The 20,837-nt window shown below is 40.8% G+C and overlaps 1 protein-coding gene across 7 annotated transcripts in view; it reads left to right on the forward strand.

The window, feature by feature from the left end:
- Positions 1-20,837, forward strand: part of FAM53B (family with sequence similarity 53 member B) — a 165,790-nt gene that overhangs the window by 19,412 nt on the left and 125,541 nt on the right. Inside the window, exon 1 of one of the 7 annotated variants that reach the window (XM_053306387.1) lies at positions 7,910-8,019. The exons of the other annotated variants lie outside the window; for them this stretch is intronic. The gene's annotated coding sequence lies outside the window, so the exon portion shown is untranslated. Of the gene's footprint in view, positions 1-7,909; positions 8,020-20,837 lie in introns of those variants that run through there. 7 annotated transcript variants of the gene reach the window in all.

The raw sequence follows: 20,837 nt of genomic DNA on the forward strand, positions 1-20,837 counted from the left end.
CAGAGTAGGCACCACTGGCATCAATGTGACATGTTCATTGTGACTAAGTTTAATTCAATTAATTTTAATGGGACTTAGTCATAACTTTGGATGCGTCTGATTTTCATCTGAGGAATTAATGTGCTGAAGGCACTGGGAACTTGTTTTAGTGCCCACACTTCCATGAGTCTAAGAAGGCTTACATTAAAAATCTTGCTCCCTGCAAGATAAGCCTTGAAAGCAGCTATCTTTTGGGCTCCTTGAGAGGGTGGAGCTCTTGCTGTGCCCTTGTAGGATTGCAGAGAATGTCAGCCTATGTATCCTTAAGGGTTGTTTGCATGAAAAATTCAAGAAAAACTTAGATCTTTATGTTAGATCTTTAGACCTTTAATTATTTCTGAAGAAGGTGCTTTCTCTAAAAATTATAATTATGATTTTAGAATTTTTGATACTATAATGCAGAGGGAATTTATAATGACAGTAGCTCACACTCAAATATTCAAACTGCTCATGGTCTTATATTAGGCTTCACAGTGTTGGAATTCCATTTGAAGATGTTCTTCTAAGAATACCGTTTCTGAGGAAATATTATACTGAGGTTAATGACAGAATAGAGGAGATCTATGGAAATGATTTCAATTTTCAGAACACAGTACTGAGAAAACAAAAGCAATTCTATACTAGAAGAACAGTGCCTTACTTTGTGCTCTAGTATTCTACCCACTGAATCATCTTGGCTGATCAATGGTGGAAAGGGAGTGTAAAGTATAAATATATGTATGTGGCAGAAGATTAGTATAGATAAGATTAGATTAAGAAAATGAGGCTTGTTTCTGCAGGAAAACAGGGAAGAAGAAAATGGGGAATGATGAGACAATAACTGAGAAAAGACGCTGGAGGCAAATGTAACTCACAAGGAGGTGCACCACTGTCAGGGAAATGGAGAAACATAGAAGCTAAATAGTCATAGAAGCCATGAGATGGAACGTGGGAGAGAGAAGGAAGAGAAACAGTAACAGTTGCAACATTTTGATAATCTATTACTTCATAAATGAGTAGGAGAAGTAATAGCTCAAGCCATAAAGTTGTTTAGAAATTCTCCAGGATAACGGAGCCCATAAAGCAATTGGTTTCAAAAGTACAGCTGTATGTATCACAGGCGGCAGGGGGATATTTATGTGTGGGCCTGTTGTTGAAGCTTGGCAACACTTCACTAGGTGGGGCAGCTCCATTTTGTATGATAAATATGGTTCTTTGTTTTGAGAAGCAGGAAGTAAGGGAAAGGGAAAATGTGCAACCATATCACATAGTATTCTGCATGTGGTGGAAATAATACTTTAACTCCTGAAGATTTGGCTTTTTGTCTTCTTGTGAGGCATCAAAGATGGCTAAAACAACATTTTGATCTCCAGAACAGAATGAATAGTGTATTCAGAGGGACTAATTGATCACCAAATTAATGATCAGGAAGGAAAGTTGGAAAAGTACTCTGTCTCGTTCCCCTCCCTTCCTACTTAATGCGTGAAGGACTTGCCTTGAATGAACTCTTCATCTTCACCTTTTAAAATAATTTTTGTACTGTACATTTAATACAACCTTCTAACTACATTTTAACAACAACCATATGTTTCATGTTGTAACCAGATGATATATTATTATCCTGGTAAAGTTGTTTTTAAAGAAATTGATATGGAGGATAGAAGGTTATACTGAATGAACCTGATGTACAATCTGGACCCAGTTCAAGAGGAATTTGTCCTGCTCAGACACCATTGACATGAATGGGAGCAGCACTGGAGCTCAATGAAACTTACACAGGAGAACTGCTTGGTGGATTGGGCCCTTTAATGCTATGCTTTTTATTTGTTTAGTTTAAAAATGTATATTCCATTTTTCCTATCAAAGAGGTGCCCATGGTGGTTTCCAAAATTTTTTTAAAATCAAAGCATATAAAAACAAAAAACCCCATGGCTTTATGTCATTATTATACACATACACACAATCTTTTAGTCATTATGGTTGTGAAGAAAGAATCGAAGTATTGTGAACTTTATGTAGGACCATTGAAGTGTCTCAGCAGAATTTCCAGTGGTAATGCATTGTAAGATCTGTGCCATGCAGGTTCCTTGCCCATCTCCATCCTCATGATTAGCAGAACTGTAATTAATTATGCAAAATAGTAAGTTGGGTCCAGAATTCATTTTTTGCTGCAGCAGCAAAAAGCAAACTACTAGCCGTAGCTATAGAAGCCTCTCAATAACTTTGCTGCAGACTTTTCTCAACTGAACAGAGTGGATGCAGATGGTTCTCTCTTTGCTCCAGGAAAGTAGATAAAATGGGAAGGAAGCATTTTCTCCCTCCTACATATTCATACCTTAGCTAGAGATGTCAGCACTGATTCCTTTGCAGCCAGCACACGTAGAGACCATCTTCAGGGAACAGATTGTGATGTATTTAATGAATCTGAGGAAAGTAAGAAATTTTAAAGGCTGCAGGGCACCATACGCTTGCTGTTCAATCTGCCAGATTTACACTAATTAAGATAACTTGCAGCTGTTTGGCTCCTCCTTTATTAAGAGACATTTACATCAGGTACGAGCGTTTAAAAAAAAATTTCCTGCCATGTTGCAACCCTTTTGGGCTACCTCCTCTGACCACTTTGTAAGCAAAGACTGAACTAGTGGCATTAGTTTTCTGAAACAATGGATGCAGGATAATATAAATTGGATCATTTTAAATATGCTGTCTTTGGGACAGTTTTCTCAAAATTTTGTGTGGACAGAGGAAATATAGTCCTTTGCCTTGCCTTTCATCATTTATCGTTTTTAAATCCAAATGGCATGAAGGAGACTGAAATCCTAAACATGCTTACCAGGAACTAAGCCATATTAGACATATTGACACAAGCCCAAAGCCCTCTTCAGATGCTTAAAAAAGGGACTCTCTTCCTCTCTCTCACAGCACTTGTCTGAAATGGCAAACACTTGGAAGCACGATAGATTGTTTCTGTGTTAGAAAGGTTGAGGCATCTCAACCTTCTGATCATGGAAACAATCTTCATTATAGTTAGAGCATTCATCTTTTCAGACAAATACTGTAAATGTGGACAGTGCAGGTGTATGTGTGAGGCTTTTTGTGTGTTTTAGCACCAGGGTGGAATTGCTAGTGTGTTTAGAACACATGAGCACAGTCTCCCTTTTTCAGATGTCTGAAGAAGGCTCAATTAAGCATGCGTGGGATGCTCTGTAATTGGCTCTGATGTACTTCCTATTGAGTGGGATGCTGTTTTGCCTAGATTAGGGGTAGGCAACCTTTGGCAGTCCAGTTGTTGAACTGCAGCTCCTATAATCCCTAGCTACATACAACTTGTTATGGCTGTGGATAATGGGAGTTGTAGTTCAACTACAGCTGGAGTGCTAAAGGTTGCCTGCCCCTGGCCTGGTAATAACTTTGGGATATGTGTGCACCTGCTAATTTCTACATGTCGGAGCCAAAATGGATCCACATTGGAGCACATCTTGTCTATGACTGCTTTCACCATTCAGACATACTCTGGTAACATATGATGTATGGCACAAGCTGGGATATTCTAATGCTGTAGTCATAACACACTTAGACCTTTCCACATTGTGATTGATTTTGAGAGATACAGACTTCCCCACGATCAAGGGTCTTAAGCAGGAACAAGTAAAGTGTAAGCCCAGTCCTAGGGCTCCTAGTAACTGTATATCAGATGAAGTTAATATGTAGACTTGCATACATTGTAGGAGGCCCATGCTCTCATGGTTGCTGCTGGTAGGAGAGAATTCTGCTCCTACAGAGCATCAGAATTAATCATAATTCAATGGACCAAAAAAACCTGCTGGTTTAACTCTAGAATTAAGGCTATCTCAATCTGACTCAAGCTGCATAAGTGTGAAAACTGGAACCTAAGGCTGATGCCCTAACAGTTGTGCCATGTCATCAGTAATGCTGTTGTGCATTGTCACAAATTATGCTTGTTTCCAACATACCCTCCATGCACCCATAACTTCCCTTGGTCTTTGAGGCCCAAATCAAGATGGGGTCCCTGCTTCTTCCCCACACTGCTCTAAATACTCACCTGGCTTTCCTAATATATCTCCCCTTGCCCCTCCCAACTTCCCTGAGTGTTCACATTCTATCACTAATAGATTCTATTGCAGGTGCAATGCCTATATAATGGCTGGCTCTGCCTGCTAATCTTAGACAACTGGCAAAACATGTCAGCATTCCAGCTTCATTCATGGGCTGTGGAAAGTTCTCCCTATAGATATTTGAGGCTTAACAACATTACCAGCCTTTAAAAGAGTCCTAAAGACCATCTTTTTTTTTAGTCTGGCTTTTAGTGACTCTTGGCTTATTTAGCTTGTTTTTATTATTTTTATTTATGTGGACTGCCTAGAGCCTCTAGGTCAGGCAGTATTGAAATGTAATAATAAATAAAATAACATAACATAAAATAATCAAAAACATTTATGTACTTGATAACCTTGCCAGCACTTTCTTTCCATAGGCTTTGATGGGCAGGAAAACCTCAAAAACTTGGAACTTCACCAAAAGCTCGAAACCTCACCAAACCATTAAAAGGCACTCCTCCTAAACAAGCCTGACAGAACATATCAGTCTTTTTAACCAAATTTTGAAAGAATTAGATGATAAATCTGGATAAAATTTGGACAAAACAGCATCAATTTCCAGCACTTTTTAACTTGCTGCGGCAATTTTTATCAGATCTCCTTGGTTAGGCACATTTTTAGACCTCACACATGCCAAGCTGAAGGTTGTTAGCTCAACAGTTGTTATATTCATAAGCAATATAATTTTGAGACTTATAATGGCCGAATATTTTTTTCGTTGCTCTCCTTAACTAAAGGGGCACTTCTGTGCCATGACCATAACAGTTGTCTGTATTAATAAAACTTAATATTAATAATTTTATACATCTCTACCATGTCTCCCTGCCTCTTTTCCAAACTGAAATGCCCCAGATGCTCTAGCCTTGGCTCATAAGGAAGGTGCTCCAGTCCCCTGATCATTTTGGTTGCCCTCCTCTGCACATTTTTAGTTCTACAATGTCCTTCTTAAGATATGGTAACCAAAACTGTACACAGTACTCCAAATGCGGCTGCGCCATAGATTTGTATAAGGGCATTATAATATTTTTATTTTCAATCTCCTTCCTAATGATCCCTAGCATAGAATTTGCCTTTTTCACAGCTGCCATGCACTGTCGACACTTCAACAACCCTAAGTCAACAACCCCAAGATCTGTCTTCTGGTCAGTCACTGACAGCTCAGACCCCATCAGTGTATATGTGCAGTTGGGGTTTTTCAATATACATCACTTATACACTTGCTCACAATGAACATCATTTGCATTTTGTCTCCCATCCACCTAATTTGGAGAGATCCTTTTGGAGCGATCTTTTTGGAGCTCCTCACTGTTGTGGATTTTACTACCCTAAATAGTTTAGTGTTATCTGCTTATTTGGCCACTTCACTGCTTTCCCCCAAGTTCTAGATAATTTATGAACAAGTTAAAGAGTACTGGTCCCAGTACAGATCCTTGGGGAATCTACCTCTTACTTCTCTCTAGTGTGAAAATTGTCCATTTATTTCTACCCTCGGTTTCCTGTTACCAGCTACCAATGCACACATGAACCTGTCCCTTTATCCCATGACTGCTAAGTTTACGCAAGAGCCTTTGGTGGGGAACTTAGTCAAAAGCTTTTTGGAAGTCCAAGTATACTTTGTCAACCAGATCACCTTTGTCCACCTGCCTGCTGACACTCTCAAAGAACTCCAAAAGGTTAGTGAGGCAAGACTTGCCCTTGAAGAAGCCACACGGGTTCTCCTTCAGCAAGGCCTGTTCATTTAGCAATAGCCTCCCTGAATGCACAAAGCAGTTCAGGTGCATGGTGATGGTGGATATTTTTGTGTGAGAGGAAAATATTACTGCAGAATTTGGTGTAGAGCAATGTTGTCCATTCTCTGCTTTGAGGAGCCACTTCTTAATCCAGATGGACTCCATTCCTCCACTGCTATTCTACATTCTTCTGTCTAGTTGGCTGGTTTTAGACTAGCCTTCATTAGTTTTATTCTTTGCTTGAGGTTTTAAAGCTCACCTTTAGACAATGGACAATTTAAATTTAGCAGACATTTTTAAAAAGAATTGGCACTCTTCTTTCCTTGCAAGAAACTATTCAAAGCTAAAAGGCTGGTTGCATGCACATGAAGTTCTGTGATGTTGGTCCTGACCACACAATTTTGCTCATAGGTATTGTGGACTCTAGATATCAGGGGCTAGATAGGAATGTAAGCAGCCTTCATAGGTTACAACAGAGCTTAGTTCACAATGGAAGCACAAAGTTTCAGTGCTCACAATTCACAAGCAGTAACTCAAGCGTCTTTCTGCACAGTCTGGAAATTATTCCACATTGTTTTATTCTTAGCATGGTGTTCTTAACAGAGATGATGTAGCTTTCCTAGTACAATGTGGGGGTGAAGTGGAGAATAAGTTGTGCTGTAGGAGAATGGCCTTTCTATGGTGGCTACCTTGGCTTCTGTTCATCTTCCCTTCTCCGTAATGTAAATAAACATGTGTCCATGGGGCTACAGAACACAGAGATACAGAGACTCCAAATAATTAATAGAAAAACTAGAAATAAAAATGAAAGTTGCAAGTAATAGAAAGGCAGAAGGGTGTGTGTGAAGCTTTTAAAAAAAAGAAGCTTTTGCTCACAGAGCAGAAGGTCAGGATACAACCCAAGAAATGTCATGTATGTCTTTCACATGGCTTTCCTATATATAGTTGCAATGGATGCACTAGTTGGGGAGAAGTATTGCTTTCCCCCTGCATAATGTCAGTTGCTGGGAAAATGGAAGCTGCTGGTATATGCCCAGCAAATGAGTGACAACTGTACATTTATGGTGCTAAATACTGTTCCTGTGCAAAAGTTTCAAGTCAGTTACTCATTCCTGTCCATATAAATAAAATCCAGAGACTGGAGGGGGACTTAGAAGGTAGCAGGCGAGATTGATGAGTAGTAGGCAGTAGATTGAGGAGTACTAGAACAGCTGCTCAGCCCTGGCGAGTATACATATCTTATGACTGGCCAGTCAGGACTTGTCTTATTAAGAAGCTAATAGAATAGACAATTGCAGATCCTATTTTTGGAATCTTGAAGAACATTCCTAAAACCAGTGCTTGTGCCTTCTTTGAGTTAGCAGCTCCTTGTTTGCGATCCAGTTCTCTTTACATTGAGTGCATGGAACTTGAAATTCTTTTCTAAAACAAATAACAGGCAGTCTGCAACCATATCCATTGATCTGAAATGTGTCTTTTCCAGGGTATGAGTTTAGAAGGCAGAATGTGTTGTTTTTTCCATAGCACGTTACAGCCTTTCTTCTTGCTTTCTAGACTGCTTAATTTACTTCTCATCCATACCCGTATCTTTATTTGTACCGTATCACTGAAGGGCTGAAATTGATGACCTCTGTCACCCTGGTGGGAGGAAGAGATTGCCTCTTCAGCAGTCTACTTAGTATTAGCTGCCAGAAGATTAATTTAGCTTGGAGATGTGCCCTTGAGGAAGCGGCTATTCAAGTTACAAGGCAAACAACTTGCTCAGCTCTTCGAGGTTCACACTGGATACTTATCGTAAGACAGAGGGCTTCGAATCTGACACCTGAGTACAAGCGTACAGGTTCAGGGAGAGAGAGAGAGAGAGAGAGAGAGAGAGAGAGAGAGAGAGAGTACTGGGAAGATTTTTTTTAAAATGGGATTATTAGTTGGGATTATTAGTTTACTTTGATCCTATTGATCTGCAGTAAATGTGACGGGACAAGCCGCAACTTGTATTGCAGTAGCTGTCATGGTATCCTGTTCCTCCCAAGAATCCTTTGCCTCCAGCCACTTACTTGAGACCTGCGGAAGGTTGGGCTGTACAGTTCAGGCTGTGGACTGAGAGTCAGTGAAATACCTGGAAGCCTGGGATATTTATTGCATTATTTATGTCGGTAATGCTGATAATTATCATATAACATGGTCTACCTTTACCAACACATTAGGATTAAGGTTTGCTTTAGGAAACTGTTAAGTATTTCTGGAGCCTAATTAAGTGAAACTTACGTCTTTCAGGGATGGAACCTGCTTGTTAAAGATGCATTTAGATTCCCCCCACCCCGAGTAATTGCATTGGTAGTTCTCCTTCTGTGATAGCTACTTGACTTCAGGACTTTTAACATATTATTTCTGATAAAATATTCAACAGAACTGATATGGGATCATTTCCATTGCACTAAAAAATGTGTTGCCTGTAGAGAAGTACTTACCTCTTACTCTGCTAGTATAAAAGTGAATTTTTAAAAAATCTGTACCTTAGGTGATAAAAGGGGCTGCTGCTGTACATGGAAACCTGTGTGGGTATGTGTGCATACACATATGTGCCTGAATACCAGAGCAGTGATTTCAGAGACACTTAGTAAAAAGAAATTGTATTGCTCTGCCTTACAAACTAAGGAAGTACGCAATGTTTTCTTGCTGTGATATTGTTCCACGGAGCAGATCTATGATAACCCTGGTAGTTTTTATTACGGCTTTGTAAAGGCTCAGTGTGGAATTTTTCATGAATATGGAAAAATAATTATTTGCTAAAAGTTTCCAATTTCCATGTATTGAGTACGGTTTATGGTTATTCCTTCCAGTGTTTGTGATAGCTATCTCTGCAGTGCTTTTGCTACGCATGGATAGAAATTGTGATGGGTTTTCAAAAATATTCAACTGGGGGTGTTTTGGGAAGGCATAGATGATATGGAAAAATATATATATTGCACATATGAGAGATTTAGGCGATACTGTGCTCCTTTCTGAAGTCTTTTCCAGTCATCCTTTGGAAGAAAAACTTTGAAAAATCAATCTGAAGGAAGAGTAAACACTTGTTAAAGGCTTATAGAATTGCTGGCGAGAGGTGAGGTGAAATGGCTATGACGTTTAGGTGAAATGTCTATGAAGTGGTTTTAAGTAGGGTGTAATAAATTAGAAATAAATAAAAACAAGTCTAGAAGATAATCTATAAATCTTCTCTACCCCTCTTAAGGATAATTGTGAAACCTGCCTCACAATTTGAGAACCATGGAGCTTAAAACAAAACTTGCATTTGTACTGGACCTTGCAGCACTTTCTGCTTTGTTCCTAGAGATTTTCTGATTCCGTCCACATCAAAACATATGCATCTGTCTGCATATGTTGGGGAACCATGGCTGAGTCAGTCTATGAGATCTCTTTTAAGTTTAGTAGGTGGATTTTGGAAACATCCTTTGTGGCTTTCAGATGAAGCCTATACATTCTGTTAATAAAGAAACTACTGTCGTATAAAGCCATATTTGCAAGTCTGAATTCATGCAGCCAAAGAGAGTATGACTTGGCAAAGAGGCACCTTTTAACATGGTGATTCTCTTTATTTAGCAGGGAGAGAGTAAACTGGCCCTATCCAGCCACAGCACAGTACCTCCAGTGACTGTTGCTGGTGTCTATCTTATGTTTCTTTTAGATTGTGCGCCCTTTGGGGACAGGGATCCATCTTAATTATTTGTTATTTCTCTTCTCTGTGTAAACCGCCCTGAGCCATTTTTGGAAGGGTGGTATAGAAATTGAATTAATAATAATAATAAATAATCTGGTGTTCGGGCAATTTCCTTTCTGTTCAACTGGAAGCTGTTTGTTAGTTAATAAGTGTTGCATCACTTCATCTGCTATTATTCCAGTTAATAATTTGAACATGGTTGGCAGGCAGGTTAGGAAATTGCCCGAACACCAGAGGCACAAAAGACCAGCTGCTGATTGACAAAATGATTTTAGAAAACTGCAAGAGAAGAAAAACAAATCTAAGTGTTGCATGGATTGACTACAAGAAAGCCTTCGATTCATTGCCTCACACATGGATACTAAAATGTTTAGAAACAGCTGGTGTCAGCAAAAACATTCAGATATTTATTTTAAAAGCAATGAGCATGTGGAGTACACAGTTAACAATCAATGGCGAGACACTTGGACAGGTTAGCATTAGAGGAGGCATTTCCCAAGGGGACTCACTATCCCCTCTGTTGTTTGTAATCGCCATGACCCCACTTTCACAAATACTAAACAAAACAGGCCTCGGATACCAAACATCTAAAACATCAAGTCAAATCAACCATCTGCTGTACATGGATGATCTGAAGTTGTATGGAAAGTCCCAGTCAGAAATTGAATCACTGCTAAACACTGTCCGTATATTCAGTAGTGATATAGCAATGGAGTTTGGACTAGACAAGTGTACTGCATTAATAATGAACAGAGGAAAAATAACAAAAACAGAAGGAATAGAACTGCCCAATGGAAGCAAGATCAAGAACCTGGAAGAAAAAGAACATTACAAATACTTGGGCATTCTCCAGGCTGATAACATCGCACACACTGAAGTTAAAAGAAAAATTGGAAGTGAATACATCAGGAGAGTTAGAAAAATCCTAAGGTCCAAACTCAATGGCGGGAACACCATACAAGCCATAAATACCTGGGCTATACCTGTTATCAGATACACTGCAGGAATAATAGACTGGACAGAGCTAGAGACACTAGACCGTAAGACCAGGAAAATAATGACCATCAATCATGCTCTGCACCCCCACAGTGATGTCGATAGGCTCTACCTCCCTCGCAGCTCAGGTGGAAGAGGAATGCTGCAAGTCCATCAAACAGTAGAGGAGGAGAAAAGAGGCCTTGAAGAATATATCAAGGATGGTGAAGAAGATGCACTTAAAATGGTCAATAACGCGAAACTATTCAACACCAATGAAAGAAAGCAGGCCTACAAGAAAGCACAAGTCAAGAACCGAGCAGAAAAATGGAAAAATAAGCCCCTGAATGGTCAATATTTGCACAATATAAGTGGAAAATCAGACATCACCAAGACCTGGCAATGGCTTGAAGAAAGAAACAGAGGGTTTAATACTAGCTGCGCAAGAACAGGCACTAAGAACAAATGCAATAAGAGCAAAAGTCAAAAAAACCAACAACAAACAGCAAGTGCCGCCTTTGTAAAGAAGCAGATTAAACAGTGGACCACCTAATCAGCTGTTGTAAAAAGATCGCACAGACTGACTACAAACAAAGGCATGACAAGGTAGCAGGGATGATACACTGGAACATCTGCAAAAAATACAAGCTACCTGTAGCCAAAAATTGGTGGGACCATAAAATTGAAAAAGTTGAAGAAAATGAAGATGCAAAAATATTATGGGACTTCCGACTACAAACAGACAAACATCTGCCACACAATACACCAGATATAACTGTTATCGAGAAGAAAGAAAAACAAGTGAAAATAATCGACATAGCAATACCAGGGGATAGCAGAACAGAAGAAAAAGAAATAGAAAAAATAGCAAAACACAAAGATCTACAAATTGAAATTGAAAGGCTGTGGCAGAAGAAGACCAAAATAATCCCAGTGGTAATTGGCACCCTAGCTGCAATTCCAAAACAGCTTGAAGAGCACCTCAACACAATAGGGGCCACAGAAATCACCACCAGCCAATTACAAAAAGCTACTTTACTGGGAAAAGACTATATTCTGCGACAATATCTATAACAACAGCAACAACATTGACAATAAAATTCAGCCATCCCAGGTCCTTGGGAAGGACTCGATGTCTGGATAAAACAAACCAGTCAATAACACCTGTCTGACTGTGTAAATAAATAATAATAATATGAATACATTTTTCAGATCAGCAGTAACTTAGGAACATAGAACATAGGAAGGTGCCATATTTGTTTGTTTGTTTATCTATCCAATTTCTATATTGCCCTTCCAAAAATGGCTCAGGGCGGTTTACATAGAGAAATAATGTATTTCTCTGTGCAGTGAAATTTCTCTTGGGCAGTGACTTCCCCAAGGTTGTAGGCAGAAACTTCTCTCAGCCCTGTCTTGGAGACGTCTGGGAGTGAACTTGGAATCTTCTGCATGCAAGCATTCAGATGCATACTGAGGAAAATTCTCTGTTTCTTTCTTTTCCCCCCAAATTGAATTTTTATTGATTTTAACAGTAATAATATTCATTCATAGGAAACATAATAAACAGAAGTGGACTTCCCGCGCATCTCTCTTCGTGAAACATCAACTATAAAATTTACCCTTGCTATTCTCTGTTTCTAGTGTCATTATTTTGTTGCATTGGGGCACAACATGGCATAGTTTTCAACTCTGGCCATACCAAGCATCAGGAGAAAGGCTAAAAATCTTCAAAGAAAATATTGACTCCTAAAAGGACATTTCAAACAATTTTTTCACAGTGATGAAGAGTTGGAATCCTCTTTCACATTGTCGTGTAAACACTGAACTGCCAGATCCTCAGCTTCTCTTCTTGAAGGAGTAAAATTAAGATATATCCCATAAACTCATAACTCATAAACCATAAAGGGTCTTGAGTTGCGGATGTCTCTATAGAATACGCAGTGGAGAAGGACGTACTCTGTGGTTTTGACTTGCCCAGAGTTGCATGGGTACAGGTGTTCTGAGAACTCTTAGAACCAGGGGTCATCCCATGAAATCGATTGCCAGGAAATTTAGGACCAACAAACGGATGTACTTTTTCACACAACACATAATCAACTTGTAGAATTCTCTGCCACAAGATGTGGCGACAGCCAACAACGTGGATGGCTTTAAGAGTGGTTTGGATAACTTCATGGAGGAGAGATCTATCAATGGTTACTAGTCGGAGGACTATAGGTCACCTCCAGCCTCAAAGTCAGGATGCCTCTGAATACCAGTTGCAGGGGAGCAACAGCAGGAGAGAGGGCATGCACATGCCTCTTGCCTGTGGGCTCCCCAGAGGCATCTGGTGGGCCACTGTGCAAAACAGGATGCTGGACTAGATGGGCCTTGGGCCTGATCCAACAGGGCTGTTCTTATATTCTAAGGGGATCTTCCTGTATCTTCTGTCTAGCACAGCTGAGGGCAGGGTGCCAAGGTGAAGGCCCTTCTTTGATTTGGGACCTCTAGCTGCTTAAGATATACAGGAGCCACTGCTGGTCAATCAATCAATCAATCACCTTTATTACGTTCAAAGACCAGCACAGGATATAGTACAGATACAATGAAATTAAAAATCATTAAAATTATTATAAACCAGATAGATACACCTAAAATGCTGTGAATCCATAGCTATAATTAGCCTATAAAATTATGATTATGATTAGTGAAATACAACTCTAAAAACTGTGAGGTGATTAATAAAATATGATACAGCAGGATAATCCTAGAAGCTGTAGGGAGATTAATAGAGTAGTGATAAAATAAAGGTAAGTATACAAATATCTTTAAAAGTAGGGCATCTTAAAATATAAAATAGTTAAGATAATATATAAAAGCTAAGATGTGAAGTAGAGGAGCAAATTAAAATCATACAATCAGGTAAAATGATCAGTAGTTAAAAATCTGCTGCAAGGGGTATTGACTGGCTATCAGGACCCAGTGGATCTTGCACGCTGCCCTGCAGAACCTGGCAGCATTTTACGTGAAAGTCCGATTGTCATCTGAGAGCAGCATCTTGGTGTAGACTTGACTAGAGCAACCAGGGTATTTGAGAAGCAGGGGAGATATGAGCTTGTCACGGCTGTCTTCATAAAAGGGACATGAGGGGAGCACATGCTCTATGGTTTCCACCTCCACAGAGTCACAAGGACAAAGCCTTTCCATGAGTGGGTTCTTGTATTTGCCTTCCAAGGCGCTGCTATATATCTTTTGACTTTCAGTAATGAGGAAGTTCAGGACCCCGTCTTAAGTCCATTTGGCGCTCTATATTCATTATGCGCTATTTGAGGAGTGTTCTGGCCTGCCCATGGAGATAAGATGGGCAGGGGAGAGTCCAAGTGATGTAATTGTCACCACCTGAGTTCATTTTCATGTGTATTGGTAGTCATCCTGTAGTGTTAGAGATGCTAGAGCCATTGGAAGAAAAGATAGTCTTAGCCAGCAATTGAGTATGGTCAGCCGTACTCTGGCCTCCACTTTCTCTAGGCTGCCTCCAGTCATAGGCTGGTGTTGGGGACACATCAGGGTGCTTGGAATACTGCTCTGAAGAATTTGGACTGGACAAGTTCCAGAGGGGTGAAGTTGGAGAAGGGGCCCAGCTGAGCACCATAGAAGAGTTGGGCCAACAACTTAGCTTCAAATAATTTAAGGGCTGCAAGTATGTATTGTCCTCTTATACAGAAGAAATTTAGGATGGCAGCAGAGCTCCTCTGGGCATTTAGTTAAATGCCCAGATTTGCCATGAGTCTTCCTGGTGCCAGAAGCATGGAAGACCACCATCAGGTATTTGAAGCATGTGACTTGCTTGCTTGTGTACCCATTTATGTGCCAGGAGTATATCTTTGGTTTCTTGGCAAATACCATAATATTGGTTTTGTGATAGTTAATTTTGAGTAGATCCTCTTTACAATATTGAGTGAGGGCTCTCAGAGCTCTTCTGAGACCTGTGGGGGTCTATGAGAGTATTGCTGTGTCATCTGCGTAGAGCAGGATGGAGATGTGTTTCTCTACAAGCTTGGGAGGGTGAAAGTCCGGGTTATTTAAGTGACTCACCATGGAGTTTATGTAGAAGTTAAACAGGAGCGGAGCAAGTGCAGCCCTGCTTAATGTCCTTACGGGTTGGGGTGGCGCTTGATAGGTGGCTCTGGAGATTACATCTAACCTTGAGAGATGTCTCATCGTAGAGGGTGTGGTACTGGTTGATCGAGGTTGTTTCTAGTTTTCCTCACAGCTTGTCTTGAGGGATGGAGTCGAAAGCCAGCTTGAGATCTACAAATGCCACATAAAGTGAGACTGTAGTGTGGATGGAACATTTTTCAATGCGGTGTTACGGTACTAGGCACTGGTCAATGGTGGACTATCCCTCCCTTAATCTGGCCTGCTCCTCCGCTAGGAGGAGGTTTTCTTGTTCCAGCCAGTCCCTTCGTTTCTAGTATAGATGACTAGCTTAGAGCTTATTGACTGTTGTGAACATGCTGATGGGTCTATAGTTTGCTGGATCATTATCCTTCATACCTTTTTGGAAGATGGGAACAATAACTGCTAGCCCTCAGTCCCCGGGGATACGGCCATGCTTGTCAATGAACGTGAACAGTGAGGCCATAATGGGGTCCACCATGATGAGTTGGTTTTGATAAGATTATCGCCAGGGGCCTTCCCAGGTCTCAGTTGGAAAATAAGATCCACGATCTTCATTATCGTTACTGGTGGCCGGGTAGGCAGGTACTCCATGTCAAGGGCTTCCATGCTCCACTATTTCTTCTCTGTACAATTCACCAAAGTGCCATTCTCAAACCTCAGGCAATGAAGCTATCCAGGTCATAGGAACATAGGAAACTGCCATATACTGAGTCAGACCATTGGTCTTTCTAGCTCAGTATTGTCTTCCCAGACTGGCAGCGGCTTCTCCAAGGCTGCAGGCAGGAATCTCTCTCAGCCCTATCTTGCAGAAGCCAGGGAGGGAACTTGAAACCTTCTGCTCTTCCCAGAGCGGCTTCATCCATAAGGCCATTGCTGGAGTGTTCTGTGGTTGTGCACCAGCAGATGGCCGGGTCATGGGTTCTGATTGCTTGGGTAAAGTGAAACCAGGTGGTTTTCATAGAGTCTCTTTTCTTTTAAGTAATTTTTTATATTGCCTCTTCTACTTGAGGAGGTCCTGCACGGACACTGGGCTCATGCCATCTTTGTAAGCATTGTAGTTGGCAATGAACATTGTTGTAGCTTTGGTGCATTCTGAATTGAACCATGATTTGGAGCAGTGCAGGTGCTGTATGGGCCAGGTGCTGTTTTTATGGGTTAGGTGCTTCTGTAATTCTTGCACTAGGTTGCTGTATCTCTCTAGGATTGAGTTGTTTATGCAGGACATCCTAGGTTTACAGCCTAATCCTGTATGTACAATTTACTTGGAAGTTAGTCCCAGTGTATTCAATCAGACTTGCTCTTAAGTGAGTGTGCATAGGATTGTAGCCTTAATCTCTAGCATCTGTAGTTAAAAGGGTCTCAGGGTTGGGAAAGACCCTCACCTCAGATTGCAGACAGCTGCTTGGACAGTAGATGAGCACTAGTAGTGACTTGGTATTGAATAGCTTCATATGTTCATATACATCAGGCAGTTCAACATTGGTTGTATTGTGTTGAGTGAATCTTCAATGTACACAGATGCTAAATGTTATTGGAGCTGATCAAATTTCTGAATACCATGGGATATGGCAAATCATTGGCCCAGGGAAGAGAAAACAGAAAGGCAACATTTTCTCATTTGACTTTTGTTTGAAAACAAATACAAGCTGCAGAGTTGAAACCCTTTTTAGTGAGCTACTCTGTTTTGCATCCCACTGATGATTTGAATATATCAATCTCGAGCCACTCATATTGACGTTATGATTTTTAATCTAAGCTCACGTTATGATTTTTAATCTAAGCTCCCACCGTAAGGTGTGTGTGTTTTTTTTTTGGGGGGGGGGGTAAGTTTCCTGCTTAGAGTATTTCATTAATTATTAACAATGTAAGGAGAAGGTCCCCAGAGTCCTGATTTTCTTTCTTTTTAAGCAGTGTAAGAAAACAGTTCTCCACCCTTTTTCAAAACTGAATTGCTTCTCTAAGTCAGGATTCAAACCAAGCACTGGGCAGACCAAGTGATGACAAAGGCAGTGGGTTTAGAAAAGAAAAGAATAAATGACTTTAAAATGTTTTTTGGTTCAGATACTGATGCTGCTTCTAGATGGCTTGGATCCTCCCTAGTTCTTCTCCTGTCCACAACCACCTCCTTCAGCTTCCCTTTATCTGGGTTCTCATGTTACCAGCTTGGTGACTGGAAGGGTCTGCACCACAGGGTCATCATTTTTAAGTCTGAAAGAAAAGAATAATCTCTCCCTATCTTAATCACGTGCCAGGTCTTCCTGCAGTTTGCATTACTGGCAGTTTATATACAGCACCAGTATTCTGCTGGTGTGCTATCAAGTGGTGAACCTTGTGGAGCCCTGCTATTTTCATACTACTTCCGTATTGCTTGCTGACAATTCTGATGTCAAGGCTCAAGTTTGCCTGGCATGACTCAGTCAATTTCTTGTCTGCCTAGATTGATGTCAAGGACTATCTCAGAGGTGAATGACTCAGGACCTTTAGCTTGCTGATAAAATGTCATGGGAGAGGCCACTGGAAGGTCGCTGGCCTAGTTACTCTAGTTTGTGCATATGTTTTGCTTTTGTGAACTCACCAATCAGACACTCTAGCTTGTTGGTCTGATGTCAAGGTTCAGGACTCTTTGGGGTCACTAGCTTAGCAGCTTTAGCTTGTAGGAATGAGGTCAAGAAAGAGGCCTCAGAGAGGTCACTTTCTCATCGCCTCTGGCTTGCTGCAGGACATACTGGCCACCAAATGTTTAGAGCTGACACCTCCATATGTTGAATACAGTATTCACAAACATATGACATTGTAAAATGATCCATGGTGTAGCATCAAGCTTGTACCGGATTTTCAAAAATAAAATTGCTGGCTGGGAAAAAATGAAATGGTAAATCTAGTATAATTCTGGCTAGGTGGCAATCTCACTAGCTTCCTGGGTTTATGTTGAATATGCCTTTGAGGATACTGGAGAAGCATTGCTCCTCTGGATTGCTATTTTATGTACTCTTAGTTTCTACTAAATTTGCACTAAGGTGGCTGAAATCTTAACTGCAGCTTTTGTCAGCTTTTTGGAGAAAATGACTTGTTTCTAAGCAAGAAAAATAAGTTCAATAATTTTTGTTTTTGTGCTTACTACCCCTTTGCTAATTTGTCTCCTTTTGTTTATTTCGTCATGGTGGTGTAAGGATGACCCACCCCTCAACCAGTCTTTAAAGTGTATTTAAAAAGGGGATCATTTATAGACTGCTTTAAACAAGGCACAATTCCTTTACAGAAATTACTCCGCTGTAGCAAAAAAAGCATGCAGACTCTGTAGATCAGTATTTGTGATGGGCAACATTGCCCACTGTTTCCTACAGGGAAGCATTTTTCATGTGTGTATGTGTGTGTGTGTGTATGTGTGTGTATATATATATATATATATATATATATATATATATATATATATATATATCTCACACACACACACATACACACTTGAAAGAGCCATCAAAGAACAGCTGGTATTTGGTTGGTATTTATTCTAGAATAATTTAATCCAGAACACAAGACTGCTGTTTTAATAATGCCTCTTCTGTATGTATTGCCATATTGATGAGACGTTTCTTGCTGACTTTATTGCTGACAGTGCAAAAAAATACCACACTCAGTGGCTTGCTTTGGACACATTGCACAAGGCAAAGTTCTTTCTGTTGTGCCTCTTGTACGGTTGAAGTTCAGTAGGATTTGTTAGTTTTTAACCTGCCTCTAATTGGTCAATCATGGTTTTGTCTGATTTGGATTATCATTAGGGACTAGTTACAGGGAAAGATGTGTAGCTTTCCCTTTCCAGCGGAAGTGCTTACAGAGGAAGCATGCCAAGTCACTGCTTTTCATAATGTTGCAAGTGAGTCTTCTTCACCTGGGCCATGTCACACCAAGTTGTTTTCTTCTGAAATAAACAGTTGCCACTGTGGGTCGAACCGGATAGGTTTGGGGTTGTAGTATGCAGGGAGGAGGTATATCTCTTTCCTGCTGTGCCGTGGTCTCAATGAAAATGACACTCCTGAAGCTGCTATTAGTCCCGGAACTTCTGGAAGAGAAGCTTGCACTGGTGCAAATGGAAATTTCCCTCTCAGGACTAATAGCAGCTTTAGAGACACAACCTTTGTTGTGTCTCTAAATACTTTCTTCCTATGTGCCACAGTCCTCCATCCTGATCAGACCTCCCCCTACCATGGCTGCTGTTGAACATGCAGGGCCAAACCATGTGTCATTTTGTCCTGTGGTGTGTGAAATCTGAATCAGACAGATTGCTTCCCCAGCCTGTACTTCAAGTTTGAAGTCTGGATTTATTCTTAGTTCCATCTCTGTGCCCAGTTGCCACAATGCTGAGGTAGCCAGGACTGTATTCTATCAGTTTCACCTAATAAATTAAATGTGCCTCTTTCTGCACCATCCATGGTAATGTATGCTTTGGTAACCTCCAGAATTGACTACCACAGTAGGGTATATTGGGCTGCCTGTAGAGATTGTTTGGAAGTTGCAACCTGAGCAGAATGTGGCTGCACGTTCCGCAGCCCCTTTCCGGGAATGGTTTCGAGAAACACATGACACAGCCATGCTCTGTAGGTTGCACTAATTGCCTATTAGCTCTTGGGCACAATATTGCCTGCTCCCTTTAAATTTTAGGAACCATCTTCCTTATGAGCCTCCAGTTTTATCTTTTAGAAAACAGATGAAGGTATTTCTTTTTGGACAGATATACTTTTATGGAATATCACATTATCTGAACATTATTTCTGTAGTATATGGTGATCCCGGGCCCTAGGGATATTAAACTTCAATCAACGAAAGCCAGAGCCTTCTCAGTGGTGGCCCCAACTCTATGGAACAGTCTCCCGGAGAATATTAGAGCTCTCCATGATCTGTTGGCCTTTCATAAGGCATGTAAGACTGAAATGTTCCGCCGGGTGTTCGGTCGCTGAGATAGCTGATCGTAGAGTGATCCTGTAATCCATGGTTATTATGTCATGTGGAATGAGTATTGTATGGGGTTGTAGTTTATGAGGTTATGTAAGATATATTTTAATAGAATTGTGTTGCTGTGTATGTTATTGCTTGTAAGCTGTCCTGAGTCCTACGGGAGTAGGGCAATATATAAATCTAACTAACTAACTAAATAAATATATATCTTAGTATCCATTGAGATAGTTATTTTTAACTTTTGTTAACTCCTTATGAGTTCACTGTATTGGAAAAGGGGTTGGTATCCATATTGCATTAGGCTTGTGGCAGTGAAGCCTCTTAGCCTGATTGGTTAAGCTGCTATGATAGCTCAGTTCATGATGTTTGGTTTCCTGGAGAACTTTAACCATGTGAAGTTCAGTTTCTCTGAGGGAAATCAAAATTAACTTGACTGGGATTAAAACCACACCCTGAAGTTTGAGAAGAGGTCTTAGGAAGGAAGGATGGGTAAGGAGGCTCAAGGAATGGTGGAGAGTAAATAAAAAAAGGAGAGCAAAAAAGGACCTGAAAAGCAAGAGCTTGAAGGAGGTGTAGATGGGAAATTTAGTTTTAAAGAAAAGGGCAGAAGGTACAGGCAACTGAGGAGAGAATAGGCTAATCAGACAAGGGGCTCTGCAGAAACTTCACAGAGTCTACGATGAGAGGATCTGTATGCTCTGAGGAAAAAGAGAAGATGAAGAGTGCTAGGGATGCTGGTCAAAAGACAGGATGACTGAAAAAATGGGAACAGCTATGCAAAGACATGAATGAGAGTGGGGCAAAACTACACATACCTGTAGGACATAGAGAGCCTCTTCTCACGAGCCGTTTCCTGATCTGGAGGGCTTGTGGGCGGGTTGCAGGGGAGGTGGGTTAAACATTCCTTCCCCATAGACCATCGTCTCCCCTTCCCTGGGTGGGTGGATCACCCGCCCAGATGAGCAGTGGGTGCTCTCAGCAGCTCTGAAGGTCGGGGTGCTGGGATGCACCGCCGCATGTTGCCCGGCCCCCAGAGCTCTGATAATGCACTGTGTGAGTGTGTAGCACATTATGGGGATCCCCCTCACCTTCCCAAGTGTGCAGATAAATGAGGTCAAGGAAGATCTCGCTCCCTAAACCTCATTTTAATGAGTGACTAAATAAGCA

The sequence above is a fragment of the Hemicordylus capensis genome, chromosome 3 (genome assembly GCF_027244095.1).
Source record: "Hemicordylus capensis ecotype Gifberg chromosome 3, rHemCap1.1.pri, whole genome shotgun sequence".
Taxonomy (NCBI): Eukaryota; Metazoa; Chordata; class Lepidosauria; order Squamata; family Cordylidae; genus Hemicordylus; species Hemicordylus capensis.